This window comes from Grampus griseus (assembly GCF_964374135.1).
Source record: "Grampus griseus genome assembly, chromosome: 10".
In the NCBI taxonomy this organism is placed as follows: domain Eukaryota; kingdom Metazoa; phylum Chordata; class Mammalia; order Artiodactyla; family Delphinidae; genus Grampus; species Grampus griseus.
In genome coordinates, this window is record NC_139004.1 from 37,934,218 (window position 1) to 37,955,809 (window position 21,592).

Below are 21,592 nucleotides of genomic sequence, written 5' to 3' on the forward strand. Positions count from 1 at the left end.
GCCACAGGAAAGCGTAGTCTTCACAGTCCCTGAGTGTCCAGAGGGAAGTGCTATGTGCTATGTGCTATGGTTCTCCAGGTGGGATTTTCCCCAGTTCCAAATGGACAACTTTGAGTTCCTGGTATTGTTTCCTGGGGCTAACCTCACACAAACAAGCCTGGTCTGTCACTCTCCATCCTCAGGGCAGGTCTAGTGGGCAGACAGGAGGGCAGAGCTTTCAGAGAGAGAGATCCGTATGCTTAGTCAACTAGCTTCTTTAGGCATTAGTTTTCCCGGAGATAAGGGATGGTGGGAGAGGGTGTCGGTCAGTTTCCTCCATCCCTTCCCTCCAGCCCCCACAAAGGGCAAGGGCCAGACACGTGGGCTGGCGGGGAGAGGCGGAGGTTACACCAAGGCGGAGGTGCAAATGGTCGGGGGCGGGGCCTTATTTGCATGGACGGCGCGCGGCCGCCAATCCGGACAGGCGGAGCGACAGCCCGCGCGCCTTTTGGGGGCGGACTGACAGCCCCGGGGCCCTATGGGAGGCGGGTCCTGCGGCCGGAGGGGGTGGGACGGCGCCGGGCGCTGCCCGGGGGATTCGGGCCGGTTCGCGGGCGCTGCCAGTCTCGGGCGGCGGCGTCCGGCGCGCGGGTGGCCTGCAGGGCGGGCTGAGGGGCAGCGGCTCGCGGGCTAGGCGGAGAGAGACAGAGCAGACGAACAACCGCGGCGACAGGTACTGGCTCCATGGCCGCAGGGATGGGGAGTGTGGTCGCTAAGCCCAGGGAGCCGAATTCCCTGCTTCGCGGTCCGGCCGCCGCTGCGCCGCCTCCCCGCCCCCTCACGCGGCTCCCCAGCCCGGGAGCGGCGCGTCGGGGCCAGGGGGGCCTGGGGAGCCCCCAGACGGGCGCGCTGGAGGCCCCTAGCTCCGCTGCGGGGCTCCTCTACGTCCCGCCGGGCCGCGGGGCAGGGGCTCCCTCCTGGAGGCGCGGAGCCGGCGGCTCCTGGAGCGGCTCCCCGCCCCCCGCCGCGCTTTCTCTCTCGGAGGCGAGGCCGGTCGCGCCCGCTGGTCCTCACCCGGCTTTTGTTTCCCTCCCGGGGTGACAGGTCACGGCTCCCGTCCGCGGCCCCCGACTCGCCCGAGGCCCGGCGCCCGTGACCGCGGCAGCCCGGAGCAGACGGCGGGACCGGCGGAGAGCCGGGAGGCGCGTGAACAGCAGCTGCCGCGGGCGGGAGAGAAACTTCGCTTTCCGGGGCCCGGGCGGCGGGAGAAGTGGAGCCGGGGTGAGCCGTGCACCGGGACGCCGCGGGCGCGATGGAGCCGCGCTCACCTGGCGGGCCAGCCGAGAGTGAGGATAACGGAGCGTCCCGTCGCCGCCGTCCTGGCTTTCGGTTTGCGCTCCCCGGGCGGTGGGTGTGGATGCGCGTTCACCGTCTTCACCTGCCGCCCAGGGACCAGTGACTGGGAACAGCATCCCCGCTCTCGGCCGCTCGTAGAGGGTGCGGGTGCGGCGGCGTTCTAACAGGTGATAATCCTAGTGCCAGGTGAAAGCCAGTGAAAAGTTGTTTCAGAGCTCAGTATTCAGTTCACTCTGGGACGTTATAACGCCTTCTCCCTTAATGATTTCTAAAAAGGTGTGCTGGCCGCAGTATAGTAGTCAAAACTAGTATTGATTGGGGAAAAAAAAGGTGGGGGGCGGGTGTTGTCAGCGTGTAGATTGCCTTCTTTCCATTGACTTGCCGGGAGGAACATCTTTGAAAAAATCGGTTTCTGCAGTGGTGGCGAAAGCATGCATAGTAAGGTACAGGTTGTAAATGGAGAATGCAGAACTCTAGATATCCTTCACTGTGGTTCAGGGTAGCGTGTACAACGTTTGGCCGCCATTCAGTAAATTCTTCATGAAGCAGTTTGAGCTCGTGGTTTTGGATTTACTTTACAGGAGTGGAATAAGGCTTAGCGTTGAATGGGAGCTTTCTTTGCCTCTCTGAGGGCTCACAGGAGTGTTTCTTTTCATTGTCTTACCGTTTTGTTAGATTTTAGACAAGGGAAAAGTTAAGGCATATTTTGGTTCAGTATTTTGAGTAGTCTGTGGGAATTCTCCCGCACCACACCCCCGGCCCCGCATAAGAGTTTTTTTTTTTCCCCCAAGGATAGAGTTGAAAAACTTCTTATTCTTGTGGGAAATTTTTATTTGTTATACGTTTCACTTATTTTCTGTTTCTCTCTCTCCCATCTGACCTCACTTAACAATCTACAGTTATGGCCCTGACCAATTTAGGGCATCTATAGAAAAAAAAAGTTTTAAAATAATGTATAATTACTTTAAAATATATTATGAAGGTTATTAATAACATTCATTTGTGAGGAGCAGTTGATTTAGATTACTCAGTTATTTTCTTCTAATGTGTCTTTTTTATATCTATGCTGGGTATGATTTGTACTTAAGAGATGTAAGTTTAACTTCTTAAGGACCGTTATTTTAATTATGGTACTTTATTAGTGTTTCATTGAATAGTAATTTTAGTTACTTACGCAGCTAATTAGTAACACCTTTTAAAGGTGAACTCTTTAACCAATAGTCTAGTTGTGACTACTTGGGATTTAAAAAAAATCAAAGATGGACTTTATAAAATGTTTTATTTCTCTAAAACAACAGGCTTATATGCTGTGAGGTCTTTGTCTTTACAATATTTAACAAAACAAGTGTGTTTCTGAATCTTCAATTTTTTAGTGATGGGAATTTTGGGTGAATTTCTTTTTTAAAACATGATTTTAACCAGTTCAACATGAACATTTTAAAATATTCGATTAGGCAACTAGTGAAATCTTCAATTTTCCGTTTATCCTTGGATTGGAAAAGGATACATATTTTAGGTTGTTTTGTTTCCTAAAGGCTTCTTACCTTAGAACCAGTCTAGAGAAGGAAGAGCATCCTCTTTCTCTAGCTGTAGAAGAAGTTATTACTGTTGAAAGCTGAGTTGGCTTTTTGATGTTTAGTGAAGGTAGATTGTTTGAACAGTGACTCGTGCAGAGTGGGTTTTATTATGTATAAGTAGTTCTAAGGAATCTTATGAGACTGGGGTTATGGGTGATGTCCTTTAAAGTGTATAGGAATATATTAGTTTAGGACAATTATGGGTAATTGTCCTTTAAAGTGTATAGGAATATATTAGTTTAACTACTATGTGTAATTAGAAATTTTATAGTCATTATCCTATAATGATGCTTAAATATACCACATATCATAAATTAAAGCTATATTCCTTAGTTTTATTTACGTAAAGCATATTTGGGGAACTTTAACTATGGAAGTGCCCTTTAATTAAAAGACCATTTTCAAATTCAGTTTTTACATATTTTAATTACTGATTGTTGTCCACTTTAACTTGCGGTAGACCATATCATAAAATTATCAACCACATTACAGCTTCAAAATTAAGCATAAGTTGAATTCTTGCATCTACACAATAAATGTTGGGAGTGTTTTTAAGTCACTGACCCTCAGGTGTGGCTCCTTTTTAGTTTGGGGGTGGGCAAATATTTTTGAATGAATAAAGCTACAAAAGAACAGGGACACATATTAAACAAGCTAAATTTGAGGGTAGATCACATGATACTGTTAGACATTAATACTGCTTTATTTAACAGTAGTATGCATGCTGTATCTGTCATTAAGAATATTTTCTGTAGGCCTTTAATATAATTTTCAACAATTCCTAACAAAGAATCTATATTGTATATATTTTGGCACACTAAATTCTGTAATTATTTTATGCTGAACAATTAAATATTTTATACATTTTATAATTCTGAGACTGTGTGAACTTTCTAACCTAGCTGATTAGTAATTAGATTTTGTTTTTTCATTGCTTCACATTCTGAATTTTTTTACAGCGCATTTCTAACTTCTGACATTATGTCCCCAAAAGTGTAAGGAAAATTACATCTACACTCACCAGAGATTAGGTGGACGTTGGTACGTAAATCACGTAACTATTGATTTAAAAACAGTAGCCACGGGACTTACCTTGGTGGTGCAGTGGTTAAGAATCTGCCTAAAAAAAAAAAAAAGAATCTGCCGGCCAATGCAGGGCACACGGGTTCGAGCCCTGGTCCGGGAATATCCCACATGCTGGGGAGCAACTAAGCCTGTGCGCCACAACTACTGAGCTGCACTCTACAGCCCACGAGCCACAACTACTGAAGCCCACACACCTAGAGCCCATGCTTCGCAACAAGAGAAGCCACCGCAGTGAGAAGCCCGCACACCGCAGCTGGAGAGAGCCCACGCCCAGCAACGAAGACCCAACGCAGCCAAAAATAAATAAATAAATTTATTTTTAAAAAAAAAATATATATGGTACATTTGAATTGTATGGTCTTGAAATTGTTCATTGTTTGGAAGGAAGAATAAAAGATGGAGAAAAATCAAAGGCTAGAAGAGGTTTTTTTTTTCCCTTTTGTAGTTGCAAACCCTTCCTGAAGCAGATGATGGTAAATTTCTGGAACCGTTTGTAGTGTTCAGCCTCAGTCTTGGCAATTTATGTATGATGTTAAATAAGGAGCCATTCCTAGTTCCCTGAAAATGATCATCTGATTATCAAAAACAGGGCTGGGAATTTCAAATTGATCTCATCAAAAATCAGATTTGTGTGTATGTTTCTCAGTGTTCTATCTCTGGAAATTAAAGATCCTCCTCTACTGTCTGCCGAAAATTACACACAGAATTAGAAGGTTAGAATGTCTCTATCACAGACTTAATGCTGTAGTAAGATACTTTTTGGAACAGAAAACATCCTAGCCTTTTTCAGAATATACAGTGTTCTGAATGAGGATGAAATGGTCTTTACCCATGTTAAACATTAGCCAATGGAATTATTTCCATGTTTCTAACTTTTTAAAAAAGCAAGACAGTAGAATAGAATATTGACAGATTTTGGATTTGGCCCCTAGCATAAAAAATTATTACATGGTGGATGGTAATATTTAATGTTTTGAAATTCTAGTTTGAGAAGGGGATTTGTTATGAGAAGAAGGGTATTTCATTGAAGCAAAACAGGGTAATTTACATGGAAAGAAATTTGTTTCTCTTTTGAATTAGTCTTAGGTTAAAACATAATACTTATTAAGAAAAATTGAAATGTCATCTTTCCTATCTTAAATTTACTTGCACTATGAACTTTATAAGGTCTTTTTTTAAAAAATGAATTTATTTGTTTATTTTTGTCTGAGCTGGGTCTTTGTTGCTGTGCGCGGGCTTTCTTTAGTTGCGGCGAGCCGGGGCTACTCTTCGTTGTGGCACGCCAAGGGCTTCTCATTGCTGTGGCTTCTCTTGTTGCAGAGCACAGGCTCTAGGCACCGCGGGCTTCAGTAGTTGTGGCTCGCAGGCTTTAAAGCGTAGGCTCAGTAGTTGTGGCGCACGGGCTTAGTTGCTCCGTGGCATGTGGGATCTTCCCGGACCAGGGCTCGAACCCATGTCCCTGGCATTGGCAGGCGGATTCTTAACCAATGTGCCACCAGGGAAGCCCTATAAGGTCTTTTAAAATATCTTTGTTGGTCCTAGGTGGACCTCTCAGAATCCATTTGTAGAGACACACACACATATATATATACACACACACATAAATATATACACACAGGTAGATAAAGTATCTATGCTATATATATTTGCATTATATATGTAACTGTATGTTTGTTATATGTATATATATAAATCAATCCATCTATCTATACTGTGTGACTTCACAGGCTTATTTATATGTGAAACCTTTTTTTTTAAATGAAATCTTGCTACACCAAGAGGAATAAAGTACATGTACACAGAAAGACTGATTAAAAATGTTCATAGCAGCTTTTTCACAATAGTAATGAACTAATGATTCATACAGTGACATAGATGAATCTCAAATATTATTCAGACCAAGAGAAGCCAAACACAAGTATGTACTATAAGATGCCATTTATAAAAAATATGGGAACAGGCCAGATTTAGGTATGGTGATAGAAATCAGAACAATGGTTTCTGGGTAAGGGCTGTGGATGACTGGAAAGGGGCAAAAAGGAACTTTTTAGGGTAATGGAAATATTCTATAACTTGATTTGGGAATCAAGCTATGGAATTCAAGTGTACACCTTTGGGGTAAGTTTTCATTTTCATGTAATTTTTAACTTACAGAACAGTTGCAAGACCAGTACGAGGAACTTCCAGATTCACCAACTGTTGGTGTATACATTTGTTCACATTTACCCAGCTGAATACTTAAGATCCGTGCATTTTATGGTATGTAACTTTTACTTTCATAAGGAAAAAAAACTATAAAAATTTGTTGAAGATGAGGAGAATGACCCTGTTATCTGAAAAAAGTGAAATACCTCAATTTGAAATTAAGCAGTGCTTTAATAATGATGTAGGAGAAGAGAATTACTGACAGTCTTTTGTCTCTACATATATGTATCTATGCTGCTTCTCTTTGAAGTTTCATGGCAGCATATTTCTGTTAGAAGAGACAAGATCCTGAAAATAATTCAAGGCCAACTGCCAGCCAGGAAACTGTGCTTTATTTTGTTATCCTGTGTCAGTCACCTAGGGAATGAGACTGATACCTAGCGATAGCTTCCTGGGAATTGATAATTCCTGTTAAGAGAGTTGCACACCTTCAGTGTGCTAGGTTTTGCACAAACGTGCAGTCCTTACTGTCCTGGAACTCACCAGACAAAGAAGAGGCAAACAAAGCTGGTTGTCATTTGTGGGTGGTATTTATAGTAGGGGGAAGGATTGGTGCTTGTAAACCATATAAACTAATCTTGATCGTAGGTTAAGTGGTAAATCTAAGGTGGTGAATTTGATGCTCACTGTTAGTTTAAACTGTAATTTAAATAGGTTTAATTTAAAGCAAATCACTCTACAGCAGCCCTAAAACTATGTCAGTTGTTTAAAACGTTCAGCTTTTTTTCTCGACTTACTATTTTATATAATCTTAAATATGTGTTCTTCACAATTTAGGATTGGGCATTATTTATGGATATTCATTTTTTAATCAGTTTTTTGCATCCACATAAGAAATTTGTTTATTTGGTTATGTACTAGAGTGGAATATGATTTGAAGTAACAGAATGACTAGCCAGCAATTTCAGCAAATTAATCATTGATAACTGGGGATGAACATTTATGTTGCCTTTACTAACAAAAACCATACATTTATATGGTCTATATATTTTTCTTTAACAAATATAAGTTCTTTGAAGAGAAAAATGACAAATGTCCAACTCAACCAACATGGATAAAAGGAGGACTTTCTCCATTTAATGAACATATTCATGTTCCTCTGAAATGACAGGGCCTTATCTCCCTTTCATACACAGTAAATTTCATTGGTCTATTGAGCATGAATAAAACATTATTTGAAAAGTTTTTAGAATTTTGTTTTGAGTTGTCAAACCCTAACTGCAGATAGAACTTTAAAAATATCTGTAGGTAGCCTTTTTTTTAGACTTCTTTATTATAAAAGTTTTAAACATATCCAGAACTGGAGAGAATAATAATGAACCTCCATATACCCATTCTTCAGATTTATTAATTATCAGCATTTTGGTTAGTGTGCTTTTAAAAACTGATACATTCTCACAAATATTGTAAAATAGTAGTGGTATTAGTGTACCAGATTTTTTCTCTCAATTTTTTTCAAAAGTTTCGTTGTAAATAGAGAAATCTGAAAAGCAGTGTGTTTTAACTCAGAGACTTAACTTTGGACAATCAGTAATTATGAAACTATTTTTATTCTAAATTCCTTTCTGTCAATTCATAGCCTGGAAAAGAAAGATTAATTTTTTAGCCTTTTATTTATAATAAATTAGTCCAAATATTCTAATCTATAGAATAAGGTAGTACTGTTCATCTGGTAAGTTAGATTATCTTCAAAGTGTAGTGTCTGAGGAATGCTGTTGTCTAAATGTTTTGCTGTTACTTTCTCTTTCTCTAAAAACTCAGTCATTGCTGTGCTTTTTTAGGCTCCAAATGTATATCTTATGTCTAAACTCCAGGCCTTGCAAAACTGAGGCCCAAATTTTCACTTATGTCTTGAAACTAAATATGTTTAAATACCATCTCTGTAGCAACTGCACACCAACACCCCCTCTCTCCACCCCCAGTCAAAACGCTTCTCTTCCTGACTTTCCTCTTTAGCTGTTTGTGACACCATTATTCTTACTGGTCATTTTTTACTCTTCCTTTGCTTCTTAAGCTCAGTGAGCCACTAAATCACTTTGTTTTTAAATGTCTTTTTATCTTTTCGTCCTTTTTCATTTCCACTCCAGTTGTCCTAATTTGGGTAACATGTTAGCAGGAAGTTATCCCTAATCTATAATGAACTTCATACATATCAAAATTAAGGTATGTTCCTAAAGTAAAATAGGGCATTTTCTTCCCTTTCAGAGAAGGCTTCAGTCAGTCTTATAAGCAAACACATAATTTTTAAGGGCTAGGAAATCATTATATTTAAACCAAGGTGATAGAGACGATTTCCAAATCACTCAGCTCTAATAACCTCGTGAACGATGGCCAGCAGGGCCCACAGTTTATCAAGGGATATAGGCAGCAGACTTTCTTGGACCACAGAAATAGCCCAGAATGAGTTCCTTCCAGCAGAATATCTGCAGGTGCTTTGCAGTGGGGGAAATACTGAGTGTATATAACACACTTTCAGGACTTCTTGTGTTTTTATGGTAAAAATAAAGATCTGTGGGTTTACCCAAAAACCCTTCTATTCCTTGTGGCATATTTCCTGACCAAGATAGTTCTTATCAAAAAGCCATTGTGCCGAAAGTGACATGATACTCTTACCTCATTACTTTCCCTTCTTTTTACAGGCTCCTAGAATTGATGGTTGTCAGAAAGATAGGAACCTGAGGTTAGTTGGGAAGATATTAAATAGAAATGGGAAAATAAGTGATATCCATTCTACTTCCCACTAGCAGTCGTCCACCCTCCAGTGGTCTTGGGCCTGAGTCCTTTACAGATGGATTGTAGCTTATCAACTTGGCTTGCTTTTGGTCAGCTTATGGAGCTCTTTCTTCTTTCTGCTCTTCTGGGAAATGTTTGAATTTCTTCCTTGTAGAAATCAAGACCCAATTTAAGATTACTGACTTTGGGGATAAGAGAATAAAATTTGATATTGTTTTAGATAATCCAGAATACCTGATTATTTTCTTCTATGAGAAGTAGGAATAATATGGGGATTCTGAGATACTTATGCAGAAATTAATTTAATAGTTATTACGAGTGGAAAATGGAAGAGAAAATTACACCGTTTCTAGGAAGCCTAGTATAGTAGGCATAGACAGGGATGAGATTCAGGAGTGTTGCTACATGATCTTGGGAAAGTTAAAGTTACTTAACCTTACTGAGCCTTATATTAATTGTAAAATGAATGGGTTGGATTAGATAGTGATCTAAGGTCTTTTTGCAGCTCTGAAATTCTAAAATGAGTGGTTTTTCAGGGGAAAAACTCCTGATTTATATACTGTTCCTGGTTAATGATTTTTTCAGTAATTGTTTCACCTACATATTTTTCTGTTTCCATTAGAAGTTAGGAAAAAATTAAAGGAGTCAGCATTCGCAAAATGAATTAGATTTTAGTGTTTTCATTTATCTACATCTCTCTACTGGATTTATTCTGGACCCACTTTCACCTTCTATTTGTGTCCACTTTCCTGCTTTTCTTGCTTTTTCTTTGCTATACAGTGTGACTTTCATCTCCCTCTTTTTGCTGCTTCTCCTTGCTACTGGTTTTTTCTAGCTGTCCATTGCCCATATTTCATTATGGACATGGAATTCGCCAAATAGACCCTTGAGTCTGAGCTACTGATAAATTAAATTTAGACATCCTAGTAGTTGTCAGGATTAGTGGGATCCTTCTACTCGATAATACAGAAACTAGAGAGATTAGTCCTAGGGTAGAGAGAGTGGGGGAAGCCTGAAGGGAGAAGGAAGGGGATGGAAGAGTTTCCAAGGATTATTTAGATATTTTGATTTAAAATATAAGTTAAAATCTTCCTTAAGTTTTGATGATGGTGGCTCTGCTTGTGATATCAAAGTTTGATCCTGAAGTCTTAGTGCACTGTGAGTTTCATCAGGGCAGCAACTGTGCCTCTAATTCTGAATCCTTGGTGTTCAGCATAGTGCTGCAGAGTAGTGAAAGTTGAACTGAGTTGTTGTTAGGACTGCTTCTTTCTTCAGGGTGTTTTGTGGTTGGCTGGAGATTAAGATTCTGGTTAGACCCTTAAGTAAGACTGTCACCACCACTTTGTGATATGGGACAAGATATGTAGCTTCTCTCTAAGTTCAGTTTCCTCATCTATAATAATAGGAGGTGCAGGCAGTATTAATACCTACCGAAGGGTTGTGAGGAATAAATGAGACAATACATATAAAGTACTTAGCCCAGAACCTGGCATATGTCTTCAATAAATATTAAATGCTATTATAGTTTCATTAATAAGCACTTTTGTGTTCCAGATAATAAGTTGTGTTAGGTTCTAAGTAGTGTTGTTACAGAATAAATAAGACAAGATCCTGTCCTTAGAAAAGATAGAACATGTGCACAAAAGATAAATAACAACCTAGGTCTTGTGGTAAATGACAAAGGAGTGGTTTACTTAAGGTCTCAAGAGGCAGGAATAATTGCTATGCAGGTGAGAACTTCAGGAAGGTGACAGAACTCCACCTAAGCCTTGTAGGACTAGTTAGCAAGTTAGGAGGACAGGCTCCTTGGAACCAGTTTGCCTGTGTTGGAATCCTGACTCTGCTACTGTGTAATCTTTAGCAAGTTACTTGACCTTCTTCCTAGGATTGTTGAGAGAATTAAATGAGTTTATACATGTCAAGTGCTTAGAATGGTGCCTCAAACATGGTTAGAGCATGATAAATTGTTATTATAAATTGGAAGAAGGGAGAAAGCATTTGACAGAACACTGAGTGACAGTGAAGGGGAGATTTCATAGGTTTGTCTGAAATGATGAAGCCAAATGGACTGGAGGGAATAACCTGTTGGAAAATAGTGAGTGATTATGTTAGGGCAGAATTATGAATGATTAAGCCAGGGAGTATGGCATCTTTTCCATATGTACTGGGGGAACTTGGGAAGATTTTTTGGGTTATTTGTAAAGCATTGTTGTGTGTTACAAATAACATTTCTAAGTCTGTATCTCTAGCACTTCTCACTATCTTTCCTGATGTCATATAACTGAAACTACTATCATACTAATTTTGACAATGAAGCTCATGATCCTCTATTCTGAACCATTATGCCTCTTTAATTTGTCCATTTGTTTTTGTAAACATGTATTTTGGGCTTTCTCTTTTTCTCTCCATATTCTAGTTGTTTACATAATTCTTATTCCTTTTCTCCAGAGTTAAGTGGGTTTCTGCTATTTACCTCTCTGTCCTCAAAAATCCCAGTCTAGATCCTAAATCACCGAAGTCATAAAGTAGAAAGGGCCAGGGAGAGGGAAAAAGGGGGAGGAAGGTAGGGAAGTATGCTCTAGTCCAGCAGTCTTATTGTACAGATGAGGACGTTGAGGTCCAGAGGAAGTAACGTCAGGATCCACAGCTAATTAATTAGTGGCCTGTACCTTTCAGAGCTAAACTAGGGCTGCTTTTTTACTGTCGTCCTAGTATGACTCTTAACCATCTGGGTGGGAATTACAGTAGTATTACCAATAATCTTTCTACTAACGGCTGTCAAACACCAAGGTAAGAAATAATTTTACTGCCAGGAATAATGTGGTAATAATTCACTCTATTCTTAATGAGAAGCCCATGATCACACTTCTTGGACAGGCATTACTATTCTTAAAGTAATATTTAAAACCAAGGCTCCAGGGCTTCCCTGGTGGTGCAGTAGTTAAGAATCTGCCTGCCAATGCAGGGGACACGGGTTCGATCCCTGGTTTGGGAAGATCCCACATGCCACGGAGCAGCTAAGCCTGTGCGCCACAACTAATGAGCCTGCGCTCTAGAGCCTGTGAGCCACAATTACTGAAGCCTGTGCACCTACAGCCCGTGTTCTGCAACAAGAGAAGCCACCGCAATGAGAAGCCTGCGCACTGCAAGGAAGAGTAGCCCCTGCTCACCGCAACTAAAGGAAACCCGCGCGCAGCAACGAAGACCCAAGGCAGCCAAAAATAAATAAAATAAATTTATTAAAAAAAAATAAAATAAAAAAATAAAACCAAGGCTCCAAAATCTTCTTTAGGAACAAAAGGGTTCCTTTCTTTTATTTTTAGAGTTGGAAATTATAAATATAATAGTGTTGTAAACATAAATATCATTCTCAAAAAAAAGTGGACTTCTGTTTCTGTCATGGTGGAACACAGGTTCTTTTACAGAGTGATTGATAGTCCAGTAAGATTAGCATGAAAAGTTGGGAACTATTGTACTTTCACCTCACAGTCCCCAGCCGTGTACTTCTACTAGTACAGTAGTCTCTAAGTTTACATCTTCTTTCGTCTCTTACATTTTACCATATGCCACACATAATGGTGAGAAACTTATTTAAGCATTGTTTTCTTCTATATTGTTTTCCTACCTAAATGCAATGTGATCGAATGTCTTTTATAAAGCCCTAAGCTTAGTGTCTGGATACTCTAGTTGCTCAATAAATACTCCCTTCCCTTTTTACAGAGCACGTAATTTTTTCTCATTAATGTCAGTTCCTCATCTCCAAATCACTGTCACACTACTTTTCTTCCCTTGAAATGTCTTGTTTTAAATTTGACAAGATGCTGTCCTTGCATTTTGAAAATTTGTGTGACGTACAAATACGTTTTAGTCACTTTAAGCATAATTTTGTCATAAAATTATTTCACAGCTAGTTATCTTTTCAGGTTCTGTATTCTTTCCCATGATTAAAGAAAGAAAAAGTGGCATGGGTTACATAAAAATACCCTAGACCTCTCTGCTCATCCTGCCATATTCCTTAAAAAAAAAAAAAGAAAAAAAGACTTCTAACTGGATTCATTTTTACTGAAATACTAATTTTTCTTTATCATTTTCAAACACCGTGAAGTTGAATTGTGTAATACACAAATATATATACAAAAGAATTTTTTCCATGCCCACATGCGGTATGTGGGCCTCTCACTGTTGCGGCCTCTCCCGTTGCGGAGCAAGGCTCCGGACGCGCAGGCTCAGCGGCCATGGCTCACGGGCCCAGCCGCTCCACCGCATGTGGGATCCTCGCGGACCGGGGCACGAACCCATGTCCCCTGCATTGGTAGGCGGACTCTCAACCACTGCGCCACCAGGGAAGCCCTATTTTATATAAATTGGATTAACAGATTATTCAGTGATGTAAAGATATCTTTTAAATTGTTTCTTTATACTCTCTATTCATTGAAAAGATTTGATAGATTGTAATTAAAACTAAAAAGGCAAGAAACATTAAAAACAAAGTCAGAAATTAAGCATAAATCACTTGAGAAATAATGAGCAGGATGAGGGAGTGGAAAGAAATCTTTACAGTAATAATCTGAGGCAAAATATTTTCTGTATTTGAACATTAAATTTAGCTCTGAGCTTCCTGGCAAGCAGGAGAAAAAAGGAAACAGGATGGGTTTCACAGTTATTGTCTGATAAAGAAAGCTTATCAGTTTTTCATGGGAGAGAAACTTTTTCTGAGTTCTAAGTTATAAAAGGAGGTTATGTGAATTCTTAATAAGGAATATAATTTATATTTCCATTTTATAGCTTAATTCCTGCTATTGCTGTGTTAGCTGTGATATACCATTTATATGCACTGTAGTTATATTTGGTCATATTAAGTTCACATCCACTGTTGTCAGGAGTGGAAATACCATGGCTAGGGTGTGTTTATGTATTGCCTCTAGAATTGTAACCATTGACGAACAGGAAACTGAAAGCTAAAAGTTCAGGAAATGTATTGTATTTAGACTTTGTGGAAAAAATATATATGATACTTAACTACTGAAATCCATGGCTGTTTGAAGACTGAAAAATTTATGTGTGCATTTGGTTAGAGAATAATATTATGGATTCTTATAACAATGCTGTCAGATGCTTAAATATGATAATAAATACAGTATGCACATTGTGTGCCAGGAAAATTGTGCAATTCTAGAAAAAATGCAATGGATTATAATATGTGTTCAGCTATACTCTCAAGAAATAAAACAGCTGGCACAGCAGTTGAATTCTTCAAGGATATCTTATTTTCAGAGAATTACAGAGCTTTGGTTTTAGTTTTAGTTCCAGGGAAGGAGAGGTCCCTGTTTTACAAGACAGTCCATTTCACTCTTAGGAAATTCTAATGGTTAAGTTTTATTTTCTCATATTGCATTGAAGTTTGTTCCCCTGTAATTTATTAATATACTCTATAGTTTTCTTAGTGTTGAAAGGAAAATGGTTAACTGATAAAAATTATTATTTTTTTTAATAAAGGCGATTTAAAAAATTTATTTATTTATTTATTTATTTATTTTGGCTGCTCCGGGTCTTAGTCGTGGCACGTGGGATCTAGTTCTCCGACCAGGGATCGAACCTGGGCCCCCCTGCATTGCGAGCATGGAGTCCTACCCACTGGACCACCAGGGAAGTCCCGATAAAAATTATTTTAAAAGTTAAATATATTTCAAATGCTTGGGTTTGGGGTTTTGTTTGTTTGTTTTAGGATTGTGGCATTTTAGGTGCCTCATGAAATACTACCTGTAGGAGCTTTATTTTTGAAGTTGTTTAAAAGATTTCTGTCAGAGGATAAGTGATTAACATATATGCTGCGTAACCTGTATTTTCTTACTGTTTCTGTACTTAGCTATTTTAACAGGATGTGATTTGTACGGTTTCAACATTCTTTGAGACAGCATCAAGTTTTAATAGCCTTTTAGAAACGGGAATTTTCTAATATTGTATTTTTGTTGCTGTTCTGTTTCAACAAAAGCGATCAGTTATGACTGTTTTCACTGCCAGTTTTGTGATTTGAATTATAGTCACACAAAATATTCAGGGACCACATTAAATGAGAATTCTATTTATTACAAAGTTCTTTTAGGAAATTTAGCTGTATTATATGTCAGCACTTAATAATCATTTGAATAGCCTCATTAAAATTAGCCTCTTTTCAGGATTGATTTGGATTTGGATCTGTTAGGGTCATGTGTTCACCTCTGAACTGTTGGGGTGGCCAAGGGGATAAGAAGCTCTGACTGGCAAAGACGGGGGATTGGGCCCACCCCAGGAGGTGAGGAGCAGTGATTCCCCAGTGGAAAGTCCCAGAATGCTGTTTGCAGCAGAGGGTGGAATGGGCTCTGGGCTGACAAAACAAGGAGTCTCGACAAGGCCAGACCATAAACGGCCTGGTATAATGGGTTAGGGGCTTGGACTTCAGGCAGTAGCTGATCGGTTGTTGCAACAGAGGGTTCTTTTCAAGAACAGCTTTTACTTCCTTCTTATTGTATAGTACATGGTTATTGTAGAAGAATTTAGTAAATAAATATAAATCAATGAAGAAAATAAAAATTTCCTATAATGTTTTTTCTTTTGAATTTTCTTAGCTAATTTCCCTTAAATTTTATTTAACATCTAAATTACTTTCTAAATTTTGTTTATTTGAAATGGTGCTTGTTCAATTGTTCTTTCACAAATTGTGTTTCTGTTAACTTTTTAAATTAATTATGAAGGAAATAGGAGTTAATAACATTTAAAGCCTTTGTTTTTATTTGATGTAATTATTCTATTAATTTGTTTCTATTTTATGGGAAACCGTAGGCATAATAGGCATAATGAGAACACAGACCTGGAAGTCAGAGTGGTTCTTACAGGAGAAACAGGAAAAATGGAGCAAAGACTAGGTCTGTCTTGTTCACGGTTATGGCAGTATCATCAGGCACAATGCCTGGCATATAGTAAGTGTTCCATAAATAGTTGCTGAATGAATGGATGAGTTTCTCATTAAGCACTTTGAGTAGCTCATATTTCCTGCACTGTGGATAATCAAGATCAATTATATTCATCCAAAGTTAAGAGTCTTTGCTGTGCTCTGCTCTTTTTTAAAAATGAAAATTGAATAAATCGATTGTTTTAAAAGATACATATGTGTGTATGTACATGCACACACACACAGTACAAAAAGTAAAAATCCCTTGTTTCTTCCCCTGAATCCCATTCTCCAGAATTTGCTACTATTAATGGTTGGTATATTTTTTCTAGATATTTTCTTGCATTTACAAATGTATATGCATTTTTTCATACAAATAGAATAGTAATTTACACTGTCGTATAACTTGCTTTTTCCCCTCTTCATGCCATTCTTAAACATCTTTCCCTATCAATTCATATATAACTGCTTCTTTATTTTTTTATTTTTAAAATTTTTATTTATTATTTTTGGCTGCATTGGGTCTTTGTTGCTGCGTGCGTGCTTTCTCTAGTTGCGGTGAGTGGGGGTTACTCTTTGTTGCGGTGCGTGGGCTTCTCATTGCAGTGGCTTCTCTTGTTACGGAGCATGAGCTCTAGGTGCGCAGGCTTCAGTAGTTGTGGCTCACAGGCTCCAGAGCGCAGGCTCAGTAGTTGTGGCACATGGGCTTAGTTGCTCCGCCGCACGTGGGATCTTCCCGGACCAGGGCTGAAACCCGTGTCCCCTGCATTGGTAGGTGTATTCTTAACCACTGTGCCACCAGGGAAGTCCTGCTTCTTTATTTTTAATTGCTGCATAATATTCCATTGTGGAGATATATAATGATAGTCAATTAAGGAAATTTCAGTTGTTCCCCCCCCTTTTTTTTTTAACCATTACAACAGTGTTTAATATTCCTTCCACATATAATTTGTTTTCTTCTGTGAGAATATCTATAGGTAATTTCCCGGAAGTGCTATTGCTGGGCTAAAGGATATTTGCACTTACACTTTTTATAGATGTTGGAAAATTCACCCTTAAAGATAGTATACTACTTTGCACTCTCATTTAAGGATATGAGGTGTTATTTTTTGATAACTACATACTTCCATTTTGTGGATTAGAAGGGTTCAGCTTTTGAAGATGGATTAATCCTCATGGTAATTTGAGTTGTCAGAAGATGATGGATTAAGTCATATATTCCCACTGCCTGACATAAGTAGTTGAAGTCAAGTGAAAGATGGTGGACTGTACTCTACAGACCTGTAGTGTGCATTGCACTGATCCAGATGTGGAAGATCAAGTTGTTGGTTTTCTAGGGTTTTGTCTCCTTAGTATGTTTAAGCTAAACGTTCATGAGTGACAGTCTGGAGGGGTGGAAGGACCTGAGTGCTGATTTGGGAAGTTTAGTTTTATTATGCTGGGGAACTCTTTTAAGTCCTTGAACTGGGGTGTGTACCGTGTGAGAGAGGTTTACTGGCAGTATGTACAGAATGAATAGAAGGGAGTAGGCTGCAGGTAGGCACGTCAGCTGGAGGGCTGTGGTGACTCAGGAAGGAAAGGAAGAAACCCAGAATGTGGTGATAGCTATGGAATTGGAAAGTAAGATAGTAGGAAACACAATGAACAGTTGGCAGGTCCTGTTGATTAAATGGAGAAAAATTAAAGTTGTAGGAGAACAGCCAGACAATACAGATGATAAAGTAAATGGAGAAGGAGCCAATTTTGAAAAAGTGGATTTTCTTTAAAAAATAGGGATATAAAAGGGTCCTGAAGTATTGACTATCTATACCCAGGCAATTTGGGAGAGATTAAAAACAGGAGAAGGGAAGAGGGAGAAATTATAACTAGATCTGGAGGTTATCTTAATAGAGGCCATATTTGAAATTAAGAGTGGATGAGTTCTGGTATGAAGTGGTTGACAGGGGAAAAGCTGTTGATTGAAAACTGCATTTTGAAAAGAGATACTTGCAATAATAGGAGATGGGATGAAAGAATAATCAAGGAAAGAAGAAGTAGGTAATCTGAGGAGTAGGAAAAGAATCAGGAGCAATGTTACTGGGATCTCACCTTCATTCTTTTTCTCTACATATGATACTGTATTTACTGGATGTTTTCGAGGTAGCCACCATGTTCTTTCTTTTGTGTAATACCTCAGAAAATTTTGGTGTGAATATTTTAAAGATGGAGTTAGTTTTATTCCTGAAGTTGACTATTATACTTGAAAAAAGCTCTTGGAAAAGTAGTTTTGGTGTCATGTGCTATGTTCCTTCTGGTTTCATAAAATCTTTTCATCTTGTTTTAATATCTGTGGGCCTAAAGCAAGAAAAAGTACAGCTTATAGTTGAATAGATAAAAGTCCAGATACCTCGTGCATTTTTAACTGCTCATTTTAAAAATGTTTCCTGGCGGGCTTCCCTGGTGACGCAGTGGTTGAGAGTCCGCCTGCCGATGTAGGGGACACGGGTTCGTGCCCTGGTCCGGGAAGGTCCCACATGCTCTGGAGTGGCTGGGCCCGTGAGCCATGGCCGCTGAGCCTGCGCGTCCAGAGCCTGTGCTCCGCAGTGGGAGAGGCCACAACAGTGAGAGGCCCGCGTACCGCAAAAAAAAAAAAAAAAAAAAAATGTTTCCTGGCGATTGAAACTTGGCTTAATAACAAATGATAAGAATGCATATCTTTTTAGAAGAACATAGCGTGAATTTAGAGTACACTATCTTGGTGCTTGTCTGGATGGAGCCTAGTCACTGGAAATAATCTAGAATCAAAGCCAGGAACCTGCAACTTCACTTGAGTCAGTGTGTGAAATGGTTCGAGTGCAGTCTCAGGAGTCATTCTGTCTTGTTCCACTGTGCAGTAGCAATATTATGCACCTGAATTTCATCATCTGGAAATGCTAATAACAGTTCCTATATCAGGGTAATTGAGAGGGTCCATCCTGGAACTTATATTCTAGTAAAGAGAGATGGGAAACTTACAGATAAATACATGTGCCAGGTGGTAAGTGGAGGGAAAAAAATGGTAGGATTGATAGCCATTGTTTCTTGCTCTTTTATATTGGGTAATAGGGAGGGCCTTTCTGATAAGAAAGTGTTTGAACAGAGACCTGACGGAAGTGAGGGAGCAAACTGTGCAGCTGTTTGGGGCAAGAGTTCCAGGCAGAGGGGACAGCAAGTGCAGAAGCCCTGAGTAGGGGTATATTGAAGGGTGCAGCAAGAAGGCCAGTGTCACAAAAGCAGAGAGAGTGAGAGGAGTAGCAATAGGAAATAATTTCAGGGATAGCCACTGACCGGCATGTAGGGTTTTAAGCATAAGAAAGACTGGATTTTATTCTGTGTGAGATGGGAAGCTCTTGGAGGATTGCCAGAGAAAAATTTTTTTGAAGTCAGTTTGATTGTCACTTCTTTTCTTTAAAATGCTTCAGTTCTCTACTTCCTTTGGAATAAAGTTCAAATGCCTTATTCTGGCACACAGGGTCCTTCACAGTCAGGCCTCTGCCTATTTATTTAGCATCATCGGCCTCCTTCCCACATGTACACTTCACTTCAGCTAAATTGGATTACGTGCAGTTCCCTGCATGGGTCACGATGATTTGTGTCTTTGTGTTTTTCTGCATGCTGTTTGCCCTGGGAGAAACTGTCCTCCTCAGCTCCCATGGTCATTGGCTCTGTTTTAGAGGGTCCTCTTTGTGTTCCCAGAGCACCCTGTACCTTGTTCTGTCACCATTCCCTGCCCTAGCCACTTTGTACTCAAGCTGCATAGTCTTGGAATGTGCTGTGTTCTTTTACCAGCCTTGATTTTACTCTTGCCACACCCTTCAAGAACGAGCTCAAACACTGCCGTCTTTTCTCTACTTTATAAACCTTTATAAACTGCTGTCTTTTCCCTACCCTCATAAATACGTCATAGCTCGGTTATACTTAATCATAGTTACTTTGAATAAAAATGTTTCTTTCCCTTACCTCATACAAAATCCTTGGCCTTACTCATTTTCAGTTTCCATTGTAGCCCCCAGTATAGGGTCTTGTACAGATTTCACATTCAGTAGATGCTCCAGGTATGCAGGATTCATATGATAATTAGAAAACTTGGGTTTCAAGCTGCTAAGGACCAAAAGCAGCAAAAATGAACAGTTAAAGTGAGATGCCTGTTAAATTAACAAAACAAATTTATTATAACATAATGTTGATGATGGCATGATTACTCTGGTTCTCTCATATATTCACTACTAGTGCCAAAAACTAGTGCACCCCTTTTGAAATGTAGTTTGGCAGAATGTATTCAGGCATATAAATGTCCATGGTTTTTGAGGTGGTGATATCACTTCTGGAAGTCATCTTCAGAAAATAGCACAAACTAGAATAACAATTATTAGCTACCTCTACCACTAATGTTGATAGTTTACTATGTGACAGGCACCATGCAGAGCCCTTTACATGCGTTACTTAATTTAATTCTCAGAATTCCAAGAGGTGTGAATACTGTTAACCTCATGTCATATATGGGTAAATTGAGGCACAAAGAAATTAACTGACTTGCCCGAGATCATACAGCTGCTATGTTGTCAAGTCAAGATTCCTAACAGAATTCATACCCTTAATTATATGATATGGTAAAAGCCTAGGCACAAAACTGTTCACAGCAGTGTTATGTAGAATAGATAAGTTGGAAGCAATGTATATCATTAATTATGGTCCATCCATTCAATAGAATAATAGATATGGATACTAGAATATATTTATTGAAATAAATCTATCCATAAATAAATATGGATAATAGAATAGATTTATTGAAATAAAATTCACATAGCATCATATCACCCCTTTTAAAGTCTACAAGTCAGTGGTTTCCAGTATATTCACAGAGTTATACAACTATTACCATTATTGTACTTCAGAACACTTTATCACCCCCAAAGAAATCTCATACCCATTATCAGTCACTCCCTATTTCCCCGTTACCCTAGAAGATTACCAGTCTATTTTCTGTCTCTATAGATTTGCCTATTCTGGACATTTCATATAAATGGAATTGTACAAAATATGGCATTTTGTGTCTGGCTTTCATTTAGCTTTCATTCAATATTTCTTGGTTCATCCATGTTGTAGCATGTTATCAGTAGTTCATTGCTTTTCATTGCTGAATAATATTCCACTGTATGGATACACCACATTTTGTTTATCCATCATTAACTAATGAACATTTGAGTTGTTTCTACTCCTTAGCTATTATGAATAATGCTGTTACAAACATTCATGTACAAGTTTTTGTGTGGACATGTTTCCATTTTTCTTGGAATTGTTGATCAAATGATAACTTTAACTTTTAGAGGAACTGCCAGACTGTTTTCCAAAGCAGCTGCATCATTTTACCTTTCCACTAGCAATGCATGAGGGTTTCACCTTCTCCACATCTTTGTCAATACTTGTTATTATCTCTTTGCTAATAGGCATCCTAGTGGATATGGAGTAGTACTGCATTGTGGTTTTGATTTGTATTTCCCTGATGACTAATGATGTTGAGCATCTTTTCATGTGCTTATTGGCCATTTGTAAATCTTATTTGGAGAAATGTCTGTTTGAATCCTTTGCCCCTTTTTTAACTGAGTTATTTTCTGTTATTGAGTTAAAAGAGTTCTTAGTATATTCTAGATACAGTCTCATTATCAGATACATGATTTGCAAAATTTTTCTCCCATCCTATTGTGTTGTA

At 39.1% G+C, this 21,592-nt stretch overlaps 1 protein-coding gene across 16 annotated transcripts in view; it reads left to right on the forward strand.

Annotated features, from left to right (window-relative positions):
* The first annotated feature begins 610 nt into the window (after positions 1–610).
* The window catches only part of FKBP5 (FKBP prolyl isomerase 5), a 96,808-nt gene continuing 75,826 nt past the window's right edge, over positions 611–21,592 (forward strand). For 9 of the 16 annotated variants that reach the window (XM_082662655.1, XM_082662639.1, XM_082662637.1 and 6 more), the window contains exons 1-2: positions 611–712; positions 6,153–6,257. The gene's annotated coding sequence lies outside the window, so the exon portion shown is untranslated. Of the gene's footprint in view, positions 713–1,091; positions 1,261–1,340; positions 1,503–6,152; positions 6,258–15,672; positions 15,893–21,592 lie in introns of those variants that run through there. The other 7 variants (XM_082662646.1, XM_082662644.1, XM_082662645.1 and 4 more) reach the window with 5 other exon arrangements.